Consider the following 17943-nt stretch of genomic DNA (forward strand, 5'->3'; position numbering starts at 1 on the left):
GTTGTATTTATTTGATTTGGTGATGTTTGAGCTTAGGTGAATGCCCTTTTGTGATTTAATTTTTCAATTTTCTAATTTGTTTTTTTAGATAGGAATGAAAATGTAAGGTGTAGAAGACTCATTTTGAGGGATTGATGGCTGAAATATTAGTTGTTGAGCGTGGAAATGTATATTTCTGTTAGTATGGTTTTCTAGTATTACATTGAAGTGTTACATTATAATGTTATGTTTGGAAAAAGTATACTAACGAATTTTTTAGTTGTTACATTGGAATGATACGTTTAAGAAAAGTACACTAAAGAGTTTTTGTGTATTATATTGATTAAAGTGTTACGTTTAGGAAAATTATACTAAAGAGTTTTTTTGAAATGTTACATTCTTACGTTTGAGAAAAGTACATTGAGGAGTTTTTTCGTGTGTTACATTGATTGAAGTGTTACGTTTAGGAAAAATACAATAAGAAGTTTTTTTGAAATGTTACATTGTTACGTTTGATAAAAGTACACTAAGAAATTTTTTAATGTTACATTGGAGTGTTACGTTTTTTTATTGTTGCATTGGAGCATTATGTTTGGAAAAAGTATACTAAGAAGTTTTTTTGAAATGTTACGTTTAGTAATTTTAACACTATAAGAAAACCCACATTTATCCCTCAACATATAACACACGTGCGTTTATGCATAACCCTTTATATAATTCACACTAGAATGAGACCTTTCAAAGAGAGGACCAAATAGCTTATAAGATTACTATTTGAGATTTATTGGTGCTTCACTCAAAAAATTAAGATAAAGCTATTTATTCTATTAAAATCTTGACATTAGACTCTATTTGGACTCAAAAAATTAAGATAAAGCTATTTATTCTATTAAAATCTTGACATTAGACTCTATTTGGACTCATTATATTACTTCGTTTGGGAAGATCGATTTGGGGCTTTTTTGGCTATTTTAGCCACAAAAGACAAAATAGGCTATTTTAGCCACAAAAAACAAAACATCACATCCCATTCATAATCATTACATTCTTCTCTCACAAAAAAAGTAAAAAAAACTAAAAAGCTAAAAAGTCAAAAAGCCCTTTCCAAACTAAACTTTTTAGCCCAGGCTAAAATAGCAAAAAAACTAAAAAGCCAACCCACTTCCTAAATGATTTGAAAAGTTCTTTGGGAATTAGGAAAATCTATTATGTATTGATTTACACATTTCAAAAGAAAAGTTAATTAATCCATTTAAAATTTTAAATTTAGAAATTTGAAAAGGAAACTTAACTAATTAGTTTTAAAATTTAAATTTTTGTACCACTAACATATATGAATCAATTCACATCTTCCATATATTTTTTTCTCTTGATGTTTAAATTTTTAAGTAATTAAAAATTTTATTTTTTATGAATTGATAAAAACATCGTAAACTTTAAGATTTTATATATATATATATTTATGATATTGAGTTATTAAAATATTATGTATTATAGGCTTAAATCAAGAATTGCTGAATTTTTTTTGACTTGGACTAGATCTTCTAGACTCATTTTAATATTTAATCTAATATTAGAACCGCCAAACTAGCTCATACCGATCATGAACCAATAAAGACAATTTTTAATAATTAGGTGAATGTCACATTGAAATAAATATTGAGCCAAGTAACTTCTTGGTCACTTCTAATGTTTACTCCAACACCACAAGTCAATACTAATTTATTTTTATGTAAGAGTTATGATATAAGATAATTTACAATTTTGAGTAGACAAATTTTTAGATGTTACAAAATAAGAAAAAATTATTATATTAACAAATGTAATTTACTACCATCATATGATAAATTAAAATTACAAAACTAATAAAAGGAAATGTATTTATAATTTATCGTAAATATATCTTTTTAAATTTATTCTTTAATTTTTACCAATTGATTATGACATGCATTTTTTTTTATTAAGAATTTAGAACACACAATTAATTACATCTAAATAAAAATATTCTCTTATATGTAACTCTGATAAAAATGAATAAAATTTAATCGATTATAAACTATTTTTACTATATAGTTTTAATAAATTTTATATTATTATTTTAATTTAAAAACTAATTTTTAATTATTTATTTATACATGTATTATATATATATATATATAAAGAGTATTGTTATTTAAAATAAAAAATTAGACTTAATTTTAAAGTCCAGTAATTTGACAATCAATTAAAATATTAAATGTAACACTAATTTTTTTTTATATCTTATCTAATTATCATTTGGGTAATTTACAAATACACCTCCTGAGATTTGCTTAAAATACGAATTGCCCCATGTGGTTTGAAAAATTGTAAATACTTCCCTATCAGAATTTTTCATTTAGCAGAATTAATTAAAAAAGTAAAATTTCTAATTGTTCACCTATACAATAATAAAATTATCTAAATTATTAATTGAAATAAAATTTTAATATTATTAAAAATTGTTAATTAATTTGATGATTTATTAATAATATCTATTTATTATGAAATTAGAAATTATAAAAGGTATAATATAATTTTTAAAATTATAAATGATAATTTGTAATATAAATAAATTTTAAAAGTTGTATTTATGATTTATCCATTATCATTGTATACAATTTTCCATATAAAGACGAAGACAACACTAAAGTAATATTTCTAAAGCTTGCATGTGTTGACTTTCAAGGCTTGGCAGATCTAGAAAATCTCTCTAATTATATATATTTGTTTGGATTAATTATATAAATTTTAAATGGGCCTAATAATAATTTTATATATATATATATATAATTTGTCTCAATAGATTTTTTTGAGGGACCTTTTAGAGTGGGCCTTAAACAATATAAAAAGATGGGTTTTGGACTTTTAGTATAATATAAAATTAATAAATTTAGAGCTTTATTTTAAGCCAAAATTTGAGGGCCTTAGGCACAAGTTTTAGTGGCCTTAGCTCAAGGCCAGACGTGATTATAAGTCATTTTAATGGTCTTATGGTTTAAACAGATAAAATTAATACTTGTCAAATCATTTTGTAATGATTTTATATATGGGTATATATTTTTGGAGAAATTTCAATTCAAGTTAAATTCTAAAAATTAATAGAGATAAATAGTAAATTTTATAAATATTAATTAGGGCAAAATCTATTTTACCTCCTTGTGTTATTGTCTTGGAGCACTTCAACCCCCACACATTTAAAAATAGCCAAGAACCTCTTGTGATTTTAGCCATTTTGCACCTCGACTCTTCCGCGGTCTTAAATTCCATTTAATTTAACAGGGAGTAGATCTCATCTCTCTCATTTGAGAGTTGGCTTGAAAAAAAATTCAAAGTAAAGTCAAAATATATAATGTGAAATAACAAATGTGCCGTTATCATCATCTTTTTTCCCAAACTAATATGAAAACTCTAATCCTAACCCTTTTCCTCTCTTCCCTTCTGGATACCTACATTGCTCAACAAACAACAGAAAGATTCATTATTTTAAGTGGTAATTTTTGCAAAAAAAAAATAAATAAATAAATAAAAGATTGTGAACCACTCACTATTTTCTATTTATTTTATCTAAACCAGTAGCATTTTGTGAGGCAATAAGGCAATCACCTTTATGCATCTAAACATCCCAATGATTTGCTTGGAAGCAAAACTGTCACGCCCCGAATTTACACGGTCTGGTTCACGTGAAAAAATCACCCCACGATAAACAATAGATAACAACTCTCATGCAAATAAATATAATATATAGTTATGCAATACATGCGTTTATCCAATTTTATACATTCCTAGATGCAGCATTTAAGTCGAATGGATATTCCGTAACTAAAGCATGCACAAATGTTATAAAATCAAATTAAACGTCCTGAGGCTTACATTATACACAAGGGTGTAACCCTTACAAGAATGGCACATGGCCAGTAAATAACATAAATGACCCTTGGCCTATAAATAACAGAACCACCCTATACGGTTCCGAACACATCTTCACGTCTCAGTCTACATCCACACATGTACACTTGAAAAATATTTTCATCCACGTAGGGTGAGCATAAAGCCCAGTAGAGAGTATTTCAAAAACTAAACATGCTCCACCATCATAAATGATCATGATGCAATGCATATATACAATATACCCAAATGCATTTCCAAAATTCATTTGATAACTCAACAAAATCCTTTCTTTCTAAATATCAAAACCTTGTGTTTAATCAAAACGTTTTCTGAGTTCAAATCATTTGTTTGATATAAAATTCCTTTCCAAAACTAATCCCGGTATCTCAATACCAACCAACAAATACATTGCTAAATCAAATGCGAATACATCACGAAACAACAACAAATACATTGTTAAAACCATTTTCCAAACATCTTGTTCCAAACCAACATGATAGTAAATAAAATGAGTAAATCTCCAAAACAGATACAACCTTTCACAGATATTTCATCTGTGGGAAACCGTCAGATGGCACCCATGTAAACATAGTCTATACAAGCACTACTATTGCCATTTTACAGATATTTCGTCCACAGGAACTGACACCTAGGTATACGTGCGGTTTTCGGAACTTTCACCCTGGACACACAGGCCATTTTATCTGATGTAACAACTTTCTCTCAAATTCACTATTTGATTTACCCTTTCAATAGTACAATACATGTAACTCAAAATATTATTTTTCTAAAATAATGCAAATGTTCCAAAACATAATGTAAGAATTTGTAAAACCTCTTTTCAAAGCGTATCGTTTCAATTTCCAAAATCCATTACATGGTTCATGATATGAATGATTTCAAATTCCCTAATCCAGATGCAATTTCTAACACACGACAATGCTATCCTCTACTAATAGACAAAACAGTTATCTCTAATGCAATAATCGGAAGATATCAATATAGATATATTTTCTCAAAAGAGTAACAACAACCATTTCCAAAATCCCACAACCATTTTCTTTCCAGCTCTCACAAAACCAACATCATTTTTCATTGTTTTCCAACACAAGCCAAAACCCATGGTTTTAGAGCAAAACCTCATTTTCTTTCAAAATCACTTTTGAGTAAAGGAAAGCCACCATGTCAACATATCTCAACCACCAATACAAAATCATAACTTTGTTCAAAAACTCATTAAAAAAAAAAAACTCTCTTTTACATTTCAGATCCAAACCTTAAGCTTAATCCGAAACACCTAAATCCATAGATCTTTTGTAATAATAAATAACTAGGGTAAAAATGATACCAAATGACTATTGATTATAAATAGCAAAATAGGTCACAAATATGCTACTGAACTCAAATTGAGTTTAACAAAAAGACCCTACCTTTTGAAGCAAAGAGGAGAACTCCGAAAAACTTAAAGTCGATGAAATCATGAAACTCATGGATCAAAAGAAAACCATTGATGACATCTACAAATTTTCTCAAAGGACCAAGGTGAAAAGATGCCTCTAACCAAGTAGATCTAGAGATCTATATAAGAAAGTTGAGTTTCTAAGAGAGAGAGAGAAGGATTCACGATTTAAAGAGGGAAGAGAGAGAGAGAGAGAGAGAGAGAGAGAGAGAGAAAAGAAAAGAAAAAGTGAATGAGAAAAGTGTGTTTGAGGTCTATTTGTAGTGGTAGAATGATAGCCCTAAAGTCAAAGGAAAGAATAAGTCAAACCCTCAAAGAGTAGAGCTCAAAATCAAACAAAAACCTAGAAATTTACTCACAGGGGTTGACCCTTTAGACAGTGGTGTCGACTCTTCAGGAAGAAAAGTTGGGAGACTAATGTAGGCAGAGGACAAGGGTCGACCCTTGGAACTAGTGATGTCGACCCTTTATTTCATAATGCACCCAGAACAAAACAGCAATGGAAGGGTCGACCCTTAGAGCCTCTGGTGTTAACCCTAAAAACTAGCAAAGATACTAAGGACAGGGTAGCAAGGTGGTGTCGACCCTCAGAAAGGCTAGTGTTGACACTAGAATAGATTTTCCTAATTCCCAAAGAACTTTTCGATGTAAACAAGTGCGAATGAACAATCCCAACAAGTTTAGATGATCGAATCGTATACCTCCAAAACCAAGAGCAACAACTCCAAATAATTCCAAAATGAAAATTAAGCAATTAAATACACTCTCCAATAGTTTAAAAGACACAAGTGCTACAACCTCCCCATCTTAGGAAATTTCGGCCCCGAAATTTGAGGAACGCCAAAACCAAGAAGGCCACTTAATCTACAAAAGAAACACAACGCTAACCTAAGCTTAGATCCATCTGGGGATGCATCACCCAAACACTAAGAATGGTAAGAAAACCTCACTGATAACTCTTCGATCCACATAACTTGCTACGGTCTACGAGACAAGAAACAACCACTATCACAATAACAACAACAACAACAACAACAACAACAATAACAAGAACTCCTCGGACTCTAAGACATGATCTACGCCTCAACCACCAACAATACTCGAATAACTACCGAGTGCTCCACACTTGGACAAGGAGAATAAGAAACGTATCGCACTCAAAGTTCCCAGTCAACTCTCTCATAGCACGAGACCATGAAACAAAACAAGATTAATCCTAACAACGTTATAGCACATCAATGCCCGATAATTCCAAGCCCATGCAAAATAGACACGTACCACATAGCTAACAACTCAGTCTAGATCAAAACAAGTCTCCCAAATACAAGATAGAGCACAACCCGTTCAAGTTAAAGAAAATTCCTTATTTTTCCCATTTGTTTCAAAACACTTTGCTTTCCCAAAAGTTGTTCAAACTCGTACCGTCACAACCCAAACACATTTTCAACCATTTACAACAAAATCCCAAAGATTTCAAAACCATCTTTCTAAAATCATAGATGTTGTTTATAACACAAAACCATTTTCATTTTGTTTTTGATTTGTTAGATTCAACTTTTATTCAACCGAAAACTTACATTTCAAACCCGAAACCGTTTTAATTCAAAAAGACCATCCAAGGCCACAACATCAAAAGATAGATTTTTGTTTTCCTCAAAATTACTCCTTTTGTTCCTCCAGTGACTTGCAACATAGTCACCTGATAAAATCCATCACACCTGTGGCAACGCCACAAAATTAACACTAATTTCCATGAAAAAAAATCCCTGGAAAATTTCCAAATGCCAACAACTCAACATAACACGAGTGAAGAAAGCTCACACCCACCAATCACATAATGACACAAAAGCACATCATAAGACCAAAGTTTACAACCGTAACCCCAAACAAGTTACCATAAACTCAAAGCAACATCCTAGCTGTCCATACAAGACTTACATGCCGCACCATGACACCGTTCAATTACACAACCCTCAATTCCAACTTATTTCCAAGGTGACTATATGTCAACCAACCTGAATACCGACCAATCAAGTAACTACACAACAACCTCACACTAGCCTCTAAACACCGATATACCACTTAACTTCGCATAACCCAACATCAACACCAACACCTTGCCCAACCTTACTAGCTCCGAAATGGAGTTCCATACTTAACCTCACATGTTTGTTGAATCATTCCTGATTCCTCAAAGTTAACCTACAGTACTCTGGTTCTTAATTTACCCACCACATATATGCCTAAGTGGCATGCACATCCTCACTTTACCTTTGAGTCCAAAATGGATTTCTCAAGTTAAAACACAACACACCCCTTTAAGTTAATGCACACTCCAACACTTCACACCACGCATATAAGGACCAATAAGGTCAGAAGAACTCTGATAGAGCGCACCGATCACTCCACACAATCTTACTGATTCACTTGGAGTTCCACTATCCAAACAACAAATAACAACACAAATGTGACTCAGTACTACTAGACATTAGACTACTCTTAATAACACATTAAACACACTATTGCTACACCCAGGTAACCTCCTAGGATAGTCCCATGACCAATTCCCTTCGATACACCCTCGAACAACCTCCATCCATTCACCAGTACACATCACACAAGGTAAAACTCCATTACTTACTGCACTAGATTTCACCCTTAACTCCAAATGGGTTATCTCAACACTAATGCCCTCATTTTGCCAATGTATTCACAATCCTGACCAAGTTCACAACAACAAGTTTCACATATTTATTCTCTCTCTCTAAGCCAACTCGTAGGAGCCTACTACGCTACAACACCACCGTTAACACGTAACAACCCAAACTGGACAACAAGTAAACACCACACTTCCATCCATCAATGACCAATAGAGTCAACTCTTTAATCCACATTAGACAAGTACAACCAAATCACTAAGTCCCCTGGTCAATCTACCGGTTGCTAATACTCACCAACAATTACCTTGAACCAAACCCCGACGCATACACACAACACTTATAAGGCTCTATACCATCTTAACTCCATAAAAGAACAAAAGAAGTTCTCAACCTCCTCCACTCGAGTCATAAAACACTACATTCTCAACTACTCTCTCAACCAACTAGGAACGCTACGTGAGCCATAACACGGCCCACCTTCGAAAACAATCATTTCCTCACTGTCATTTCAAACCTCGACCAATAAACACTAAACCACTGTGACCCTACACATTGGTCACACACCAACCATGGGTTACATACCCGGCCAACCCTTCCGAAAATATCTGTTAACTAAACCAGAATTGAAATACACATCTCTCACACCTAATTACAATAAATAAATTCTAGAGTTTAGGGAATGTCCGGAGTACCATTGCTTGAAGTATAACACGAGGTGTTCAGAACACACCACCCACCAAACACTAACAACCAATACTATGGTAAGGGACTAACATCCATTCACAAGAAACAACCAACCAGATGACACCAAGATCTGCTAACATTACCTACCTTTAAGGTGCAAGTCTATATCCAATAAAGCTATACGCTATTCTCAAAATACGAGTAATCTTCAGTCTCTCTCTATACCCAAAATAAAGGAATACTCCACCCTTGTATACATCCCAACACTACATCATACTAGTTCACTAGGTCAACCCTAGACTAGCCTGCCGCAACAATTCATTGCCAAAACACTAACTCAAATCCAATCACACCATCCACGATCTTCTAACACACCTCGTGCCTTACTGAATTACCCACAATAATGATAACTCTACCTGGTATTCAACCAATTGCCTCACCCAACTATAGGAAACAACCATGCCTATTCCAACCAATCATACATTATCTACAATGAATAACTCATGCCCTAAATAGCCCAGGTAACTTCACCAACCCTGAGGGAAGTCAAACCACAACACTACAACCCAACCAACCTCACTCCACAATAAGGACTTCTTGGTTATCAACATCGAAGTCGAAACCATACACCACCACTACCAATACGTACAAGTTCAAACCTAACTTTTCGTGTTTTAGAAACTCTAACACCACCAACACCATTTCCACGGGTTATAAAACTTAAAACAACACACTCAATGGGGGGGGGGATACATCCCATGCTACACCCCTCACCTCTGATCGCTCAAGGTCATAATTAACTCTAACACATACTAGTCCACAGACTAACAACCAGCACTAAACATACATGATACCACCCAAGTGGGCATCACATGTTGTCACGAAGGAGTTGAAAACACTACCATCTCCCAAAGACGTACCAACCACCACCAAGGCAACCAATGTCAACTCACAACGCTAATACATAACCGATATAGCCCACACCGACGTACCCACTTTGAGTCCACTACCACCGTCCAAAACATTTCTATTAAAGAGAAAACACGCAACCTAGGACACAAAACACAAGTACCCTTCGCTGAAAAATTAATACAGTACCATCATATAAGCAAATACTCAAGCAACTGCATTTAAACTCCAATCAACTCACACATCAGCTACACATAACACATAATATATAATCGTTCTAAGTTTACAAAGATAGTTATTCATTCCAGCGCTCGCTTAGATTTCCCATTAGAAACAACGTTGATCAAGCGCGTTTCAAACAAGATTTCCAAGTTAGTCGACTAGACACCGAATAATGTCTATAAGTCTCAACACCATAACCACATAAAATGCAACACATAAACATGTCATCTCTTAGCACACAACATACAAATGTCCTCACCGAGATTGATAAACCCACTATGGCTAACCACTTCCCACGAGCCCAAGATTTTCAAACCTGATTAGCTCTGATACAAAGTTGTCATGCGCCGGTTTTACACGGTCTGGCTCACGTGAATAAACCACCCTACGATATACAATAGATAACAACTCTCATGTAAATGAATATAATATATAGTCACATAATACATGTGTTTATCCATTTTTATACATTCCTACATATAACATCTAAATCGAATGGATATTCCGTAACTAAAATATACACAGATGTCATAAAATCAAATTAAACACCCTGAGGATTACATCATACACAATGGTGTAACCTTTACAAGAATGGCACATGAAAAATAAATAACATAAATGGCCCTTGACCTACAAATAACAGAACTACCCTACACAGTTCCGAACACAGCTTCACGTCTCAGTCCACATCCACAAATATACACTTGAAAAACATTTTCAGCCACGTAGGGTGAGCATAAAGTCTAGTAAAGAGTATTTCAAAAACTAAACATGCTCCACCAACATAAATGATCATGATGCAGTACATATATACAATATGCCCAAATGCATTTCCAAAATCCATTTGATTACTCAACAAAATCCTTTCTTTCTAATTACCAAAACCTTACGTTTAATCAAAACATTTTCTAAGTTCAAATCATTTGTTTGATATAAAATTCTTTTCCAAAAATCAATCCTGGTATCTCAATACCAACCAGTAAATACATTATTAAATCAAATGCAAATACATCGCTAGACAACAACAAATACGTTGTTAAAATCATTTTCCAAACATCTTGTTCCAAACCAACGTGATAGTAAATAAAATTGGCCAATCTCCAAAACAAATACAACCTTTCACGAATATTTTATCCTCAAGAAACCGTCAGACGACACCCATGTAAACGTAGCCTATACAAGCGCTACTATTGCTATTTTACGGATATTTCGTCCGTGGGAACCGGCACCTATGTATATGCGCGATTTTCTAGACTTTCGCCCTGGACGCACATGCCAACTTATTTAATGTAACAACAACTTTCTCCCAGATTTACCATTTTATTTACCCTTTCAATAGTACAATACATGTAACTCAAAATATTGCTTGTCCAAAACATTGCAAATGTTCTAAAACATAATGTAAGAATTTTCAAAACCTCTTTTCAAAATGTGTCGTTTCAATTTCCAAAATTCATTACATGCTGATAATATGAATGATTTCAAATTGCCTAATCCACATTCAATTTCTAACACATGACAATGATATCCTCTACCGATAGCCAAAATAATTATCTCTAATGTAATGATCAAAAGATATCAATATAGATATATTTTCTCAAAAGAGTAATAACAACCATTTCCAAAATCCCACAACCATTTTCTTTCCATCTCTCACAAAACCAACATCATTTTTCATTGTTTTCCAACACAAGCCAAAACCCATGGTTTTAGAGCAAAACCTCATTTTCTTTCAAAATCACATTTGAGTAAAGGAAAGCCACCATGTCAACATATCTCAACCACCAATACAAAATCATAACTTTGTTCAAAAACTCATTAAAAAAAAAAAGAAAAAAAAAACTCTTTTTTACATTTCAAATCCAAACCTTAAGCTTAATCCGAAACACCCAAATCCATAGATCTTTTGTAATAACAAATAACTAGGGTAAAAATGATACCAAATGACTACTGATTATAAATAGCAAAATAGGTCACAAATATGCTATCGAACTCACATTGAGTTTAAGAAATAGACTCTACCTCATGAAGCAAAGTCGACAAAACCACGAAACTCATGAATCAAAAGAAATTCCTTGATGAGATCTACAACCTTTCTTAAAAAATCAAGGTGAAAAGATGTCTCTAACGAAGTAGATCTAGAGATCTATGTAAGAAAGTTGAGTTTCTAAGAGAGAGAGATAGAGAGAGAGATTCACGGTTTAAAGAGGGAATGGAAGAAAGAGAGAGAAAGAAAAAGAAAAAGTAAATGAGAAAAGTGTGTTTGAGGTCTATTTATAGTGGTAGAATAAGAGTCCTAAAGTCAAAGGAAAGAATAAGTCAAACCCCCAAAAAGTAGCCCTCAAAATCAAACAAAAAACATAGTAATTTACTCACAGGGATTGACCTTTCAGACAGTGGTGTCGACCCTTCAAGAAGAAAAGCTGGGAGACTAATGTGGGCAGAGGACAAGGGTCGACCCTTGGAACTAATGGTGTCAACCCTTTATTTCAGAATGCACCCAGAACAAAACAACAATGGAAGGGTCAACCCTTAGAGCCCCTGGTGTCGACCCTAAAAACCAACAAAGATACTGAGGACAGGGTAGCAAGGTGGTGTCAACCCTCAGAAAAGCTAGTGTTGACACTAGAATAGATTTTCCTAATTCCCAAAGAACTTTTCAATGTAAACAAGCGCGAATGAACAATCCCAACAAGTTTAGATAATTGAATCGTATACCTCCAAAACCAAGAACAACAACTCCAAATAATTCCAAAATGAAAATAAAGCAATTAAATACACTCTTCAATAGTTTAAATATAAGGGAGGTTAAATACTCCAAGACAATACTGCAATAAGGTAAAATAGATTTTACCTTATTAATTATTAAAATTATAATCTTTAACATGAAATTGTAATATTTTTTTAAAAGTATAACCTTGTGATAATTTTCTTTATATATATATATATTTATTTTGTATGGTACTACTTAAACTAATAGCTTTCCATTTGTCTATATAAAACAATTTCTTCATAACATCACTTAAGTTGGAATTTTATTTTTTTATTGTTTTTCAATCAATAAGAGATTAAATATTAATGTTGACAGAATATTACATAATACTAAATAATCAACAATATATATCCACAATAATCTTAATACCAACAGCTACTATCTATCTTAAAGTGTGTGTAAGGGTGTAAATTTGGCCCGGGCCGGGCCACGGGTTAGAAAATTAGGCCCAGACCTAAGGGGTATTTAGGCCTTGGACGTACCGGTGGGCCTGGGCCTAGGCTCGAGCATGGGCGGACCTAAACATTTTTTTTTATTTTTTCTACCAACATTTTATTATTTTTCACAAAAAAAGACATTGGACCTTGGGCGGGGCGGGTCTTGAGTGGGCTTTAAGCCGGCCAATGGGCCGGGATGGGCTTCAAAATGATGGCCAGGGTCTCGAGCTGGACTCGGGCTTGGGCCTAAACGGACCCAAGCCACTCTGGGCCATGGGCGGGTTTTGGGCCACCCATGGGCTGCAGGCCATTTTTATATTCCTAAGTGTGTTGATATTATCAATGCAAATCCTAATAAACACACATTACACATAAAAATACATCAATAAAGGGAAGGGCAAGAGCAAAAGGTATTAAAGTGAAATTCCAATTTCCAACTAAGTTAGTACTAAGAATATCGCCCAATCATTTGCTAGCTCTGATCCAAAGTTGGTGAGAAACCAACAAACGAGGAAGCAAAAAAACAACCAAAGAAATACATGCAAAGCAAACAATAATTACGCCACAAGCAACCAATAAGCCGAAGCAACCACTAAACGAACTAGCAAACCAGTAAACCAGAGCAATTTCTAAGCAAATCCCACTGCTGTTGTGATAATTGTGTAAACTCCAACTTGAATCCCTCCTACAAACACCTCGACAAACTGGATTGGCAGTGCAATAGTTGATTGATACAACAAACTAGATTCACTGTACCTATTATCCCAACCAAAATCAAAAGTAACTAAACAAGCATTATAACATAAATTTGTAGAAAATCTTTACAATAATGTTAAGATAATCACATTTTATGTGACATACTATAGCACATTCAAAAAATATTAATGCAATGAATTTCACACAGATTTCATTAATATCTAATCACTCTAAACATGTTATATTTGTTATAAATTGTATATATATATATATATATATAAAATTAAGTGTGATATTACTAAAGCCCAAGTTAATTAATGAGTAACATGATAGAATCGCCATTGTAAAATTTAAAAGACTAAACAAAGTGAAGTGAATTAGGTGAAGATGACAAAATGGCATAAACTTGAAGGTTGCCAAAAGCATTTTTAAGGAGATATTAAAACTCAGCTGTTAATAGTGGACACACATTGGATGAAATGAGAACCAATGTTATATTCTAATCGTTTGTTAATTTAGTGAAATTATGGATACTTCAATAGACAAGTGTATGTTTACGTAGTACGGGACCACTTGAGTGTGTAAAATTTAGAAAATAAAATGTATTAACCCTGTCATTGTGCTACCACTCTCCTCTGCTCTCCTCTGTCTTTCTCACTCGTTAAGTGGCTTTTTTTTCTTTTTCTTTTTAGATTGAGACTCATTAAGTGGCTTGTCAGAAAGTAGAAGTGGTAGTTACTGGCAAGCTTTGTGAACAAGTCTTATCATCATGATGCAAAGTTGTGTGGTTCATTTTTTTATCTTATTACTTACAAACATGGTACCATTTTATATTCACAACTTTTATATGTACATATAGAAATGTCATGGAAAAGTCACTAGCACCCTTATCTTCATACTTTGAGCCCCTCTCCATTCTCATTCATACCATCCAAGCAAATAGGTTATTGGCAGATCATGTATCCAACTTAAAGCTTAAGACTCAAACCAACCATTATTTGGACACCTCATAGTTAATGAGCTACAATATTGTATAAAGGGAGCATATTGTTTCTAGTGGATCTACGCAGCCCATCACAAATCTTATTTCGAAAATATAATTTATATAATAATTATTTTTATATAATTTTATTATTTTTTCTTCAAATAAATAGATAATGAGTATGAGTTTAAAAATAAATTATTTATTTTTTTTAAATACAAATATTATGAAATGATGTGACTATGATTAATTGATCAATCTGATTTTATTTTATTTTTTATCAATGACAGATACACAAAAACCAAGAAAATAAACAAATAATATTATCGTCCAGTCCACCAAGATATACTGAAGCCAAGATGGTCACTTGTACGTTTACAAAAATAAAACAAAAATATTATGGTGCCGTTTGGTAATACTTATATTTTCAGTTTTTTATTTATATTTATAAAAATTTTAAAAATTCAAATAAAAACTTATTTGGTAAAATTTTTGATTTATAAATCAGTGGTCTCAATTTATAAATTTGGCCAAAAAATGAAAACACAGAAAATGTGTTTTCATTTTGAGTTTTCAGTTTTTTTTTTTATCACCCAACACTAGACACCACCCGCCACCATTTTCCACTACCGCCTTCCGCCACCACCATCCACCACCCACTCCCACCACCACCACTACCACCTGTCACCACCACTCACCACCCACCTGCCGCCACCACCACTCGCCACCACCCACCACCTACCTGCCACCCACTCGCCACTACCACCCACCCCTCCCCGCCGCCACCACCACCACCCGCCACCTACTTGCCGCCACCACTCACCATCCACCTGCCACCAACATCCACCACCAACCACCCACCACCACCATTACCCGCTACCCATCCACCACCCACTCGCTACCACCTACCACCCGCCATCGTTACCCACCCACCCACCGCCGCCACCACCACCACCACTCGCCACCTACCCGCCACCACCCACCACCATCCGCCATCTGCCACCCACTTGCCACCACCATCCACCACCCGTTGCCACCACCACCACCACCATTCACTCGCTACCACTCACCACCCGCCACCGTCACCCACCCACCTGCCACCGTCACCCATCACCCACCCGCCACCACTATCCACCACCACCCGCCACCACCACCCACCACTTGCCACCACCATCACTCACTCGCTACCACCGACCACCCGCCACCGTCACCCACCCACCCACACACCACCACCACCCGTCACCAACCCGCTACCACCCACCACCACCCGTTATCCGCCATCCGTCACCCGCCTGCCACTACTACCACCCACCGCCACTACCACCACCACCACCACCACCCACTCGCTACCATCCACCACCCGCCACCGTCACCCACCTACCCACCACCACCAACTCACCCGCCACCAGCTACCCACCACCCACCGTCACCACTTTCCACCACTGTTTTCCGCCGTCACTTGCCACCATTGCCATTTCTCACTTTTTTTATATTTTTAATTTTTTTTAAACATTTTGTTAATTACTAAACGCTTTTGTAGTTTATGTTTTTCTAAAATAAACAAAAATCAGTTTATAAAATTTTTATAAATGTAAACTGAAAACGTAAACGTTACCAACCCCGCTTTTGTACTTTTGTGGAAGAAAATAAAATTTTGGTGCAAAAAAATATTAAAAAAATGGTCATACTCGACCTAGGCCCGACTTGCCAGCCCGCTTGAGGCCCAAGTACCCCCTGGACACGGGCTTAGGCCTAAGCTAAGATTTTGCACTAGTGAGCCAACCCCGCCCAGCCAAATTTTTGGCGAGATCCGCTTGGCTCGACAATAGGCGGGACTGAGCTTGAGTCGAGTTGGGTTATTTTTACATCCCTACGTATCAAAATGGTCACATGACAATGCATAATATCTTTTTTTTTTTCCTTTCAAATTCTCTATTCGAATATCTTCTTTATGGATAGACAATCATGACCTATACTGCACATGTACTTGCTTACATGTAGTATAGATTTCAATTAGCATGGCCGCTAAAGTCAAATTTGAAAAAGTAATAGTGAAAAAGGAATACAAAGTGTCTGTTTGGTAACGTTTACGTTTTCAGTTTATATTTACAAAAATTTTATAAACTGATTTTTGTTTATTTTTAGAAAAACATAAACTACAAACGCATTTGCTAATTGACAAAATGCTTAAAAAATTTTAAAAATATAAAACAAAGTGAGAAATGGCAAGTGACGGCGAAAGACGGTGGTGGAAAGTGGTGACGGTGGGTGATGGGTAGCTAGTGGTGGTGGGTGGGTGGGTGACGGTGGCAGGTGGTAGCGAGTGGGTGGTGGTGGTGGTAGGTGGTGATGGTGGCAGGTGGGTGACAGGTGGTGGGTGGTGGCGGTGGGTGAGTGGGTGACGGTGGCGGGTGGTGGGTGGTAGCGAGTGGGTGGTGATGGCAGGTGGTGGGTGGTGGTAGCAGATGGGTGGCGGATAACGGGTGGTGACGGGTGGGTGGTGGATGGTGATGGTGGGTGGGTGGGTGGGAGGGTGACGGTGGTGGGTGGTAGCGAGTGGGTGGTGGTGGCGGGTGGTGGGTGGTAGCGAGTGGGTGGTGGTGGCGGGTGGTGGGTGGTAACGGCAAGCGGATGGCGGGTGGTGGTGGGTGGTGGCGGGTGGGTGGTAGGTAGTGATGGTGGGTGGGTGGATGGGTGACGGTGGCGGGTGGTGGGTGGTGGTGGTGGTGGTGGTGGCGGGTGATGGGTGGTGGTGGCAGGTGGGTGGGGAATGCGCGGGTGATGGTGGGTGGTGGTGGTGGTGGATGGGTGGGTGACGGTGGCGGGTGGTAGGTGGTAGCGAGTGGGTGGTGCTGGTGATGGTGGTGGGCAGTGGGTGGTGGTGGCAGGTGGGTGGTGGGTGATGGTAGTGGTGGTGGTGGGTGGTGGCGACGGGTGAGTGGCAGATGGCTAGTGGTGGTGGGTGGCTGGTGGTGGATGGCGGTGGCAGGTGGGTGGTAAGTGGTAGTGGCAAGTAGGTGGCGGCGGTGGATGGTAGTGGCTAGTGGAATGCAGGTGGGTGGTGGTGGTGGTGGTGGTGGCGAATTGGTGGCAGGTGGGTGGTGTGTGGTGGAGGCAGGTGGGGGTGGGGGTGGGGGTGGGTGGTGGTGGCGGAAGACGGTGGTGGAAAATGGTGGCGAGTGGTGGCTAGTGTTGGGTGGTAAAAAAAAATTGAAAACTCAAAATGGAAACAT

The sequence above is a fragment of the Camellia sinensis genome, chromosome 10, assembly GCF_055761805.1.
Source record: "Camellia sinensis isolate YWXY chromosome 10, ASM5576180v1, whole genome shotgun sequence".
NCBI classification, from domain to species: domain Eukaryota; kingdom Viridiplantae; phylum Streptophyta; class Magnoliopsida; order Ericales; family Theaceae; genus Camellia; species Camellia sinensis.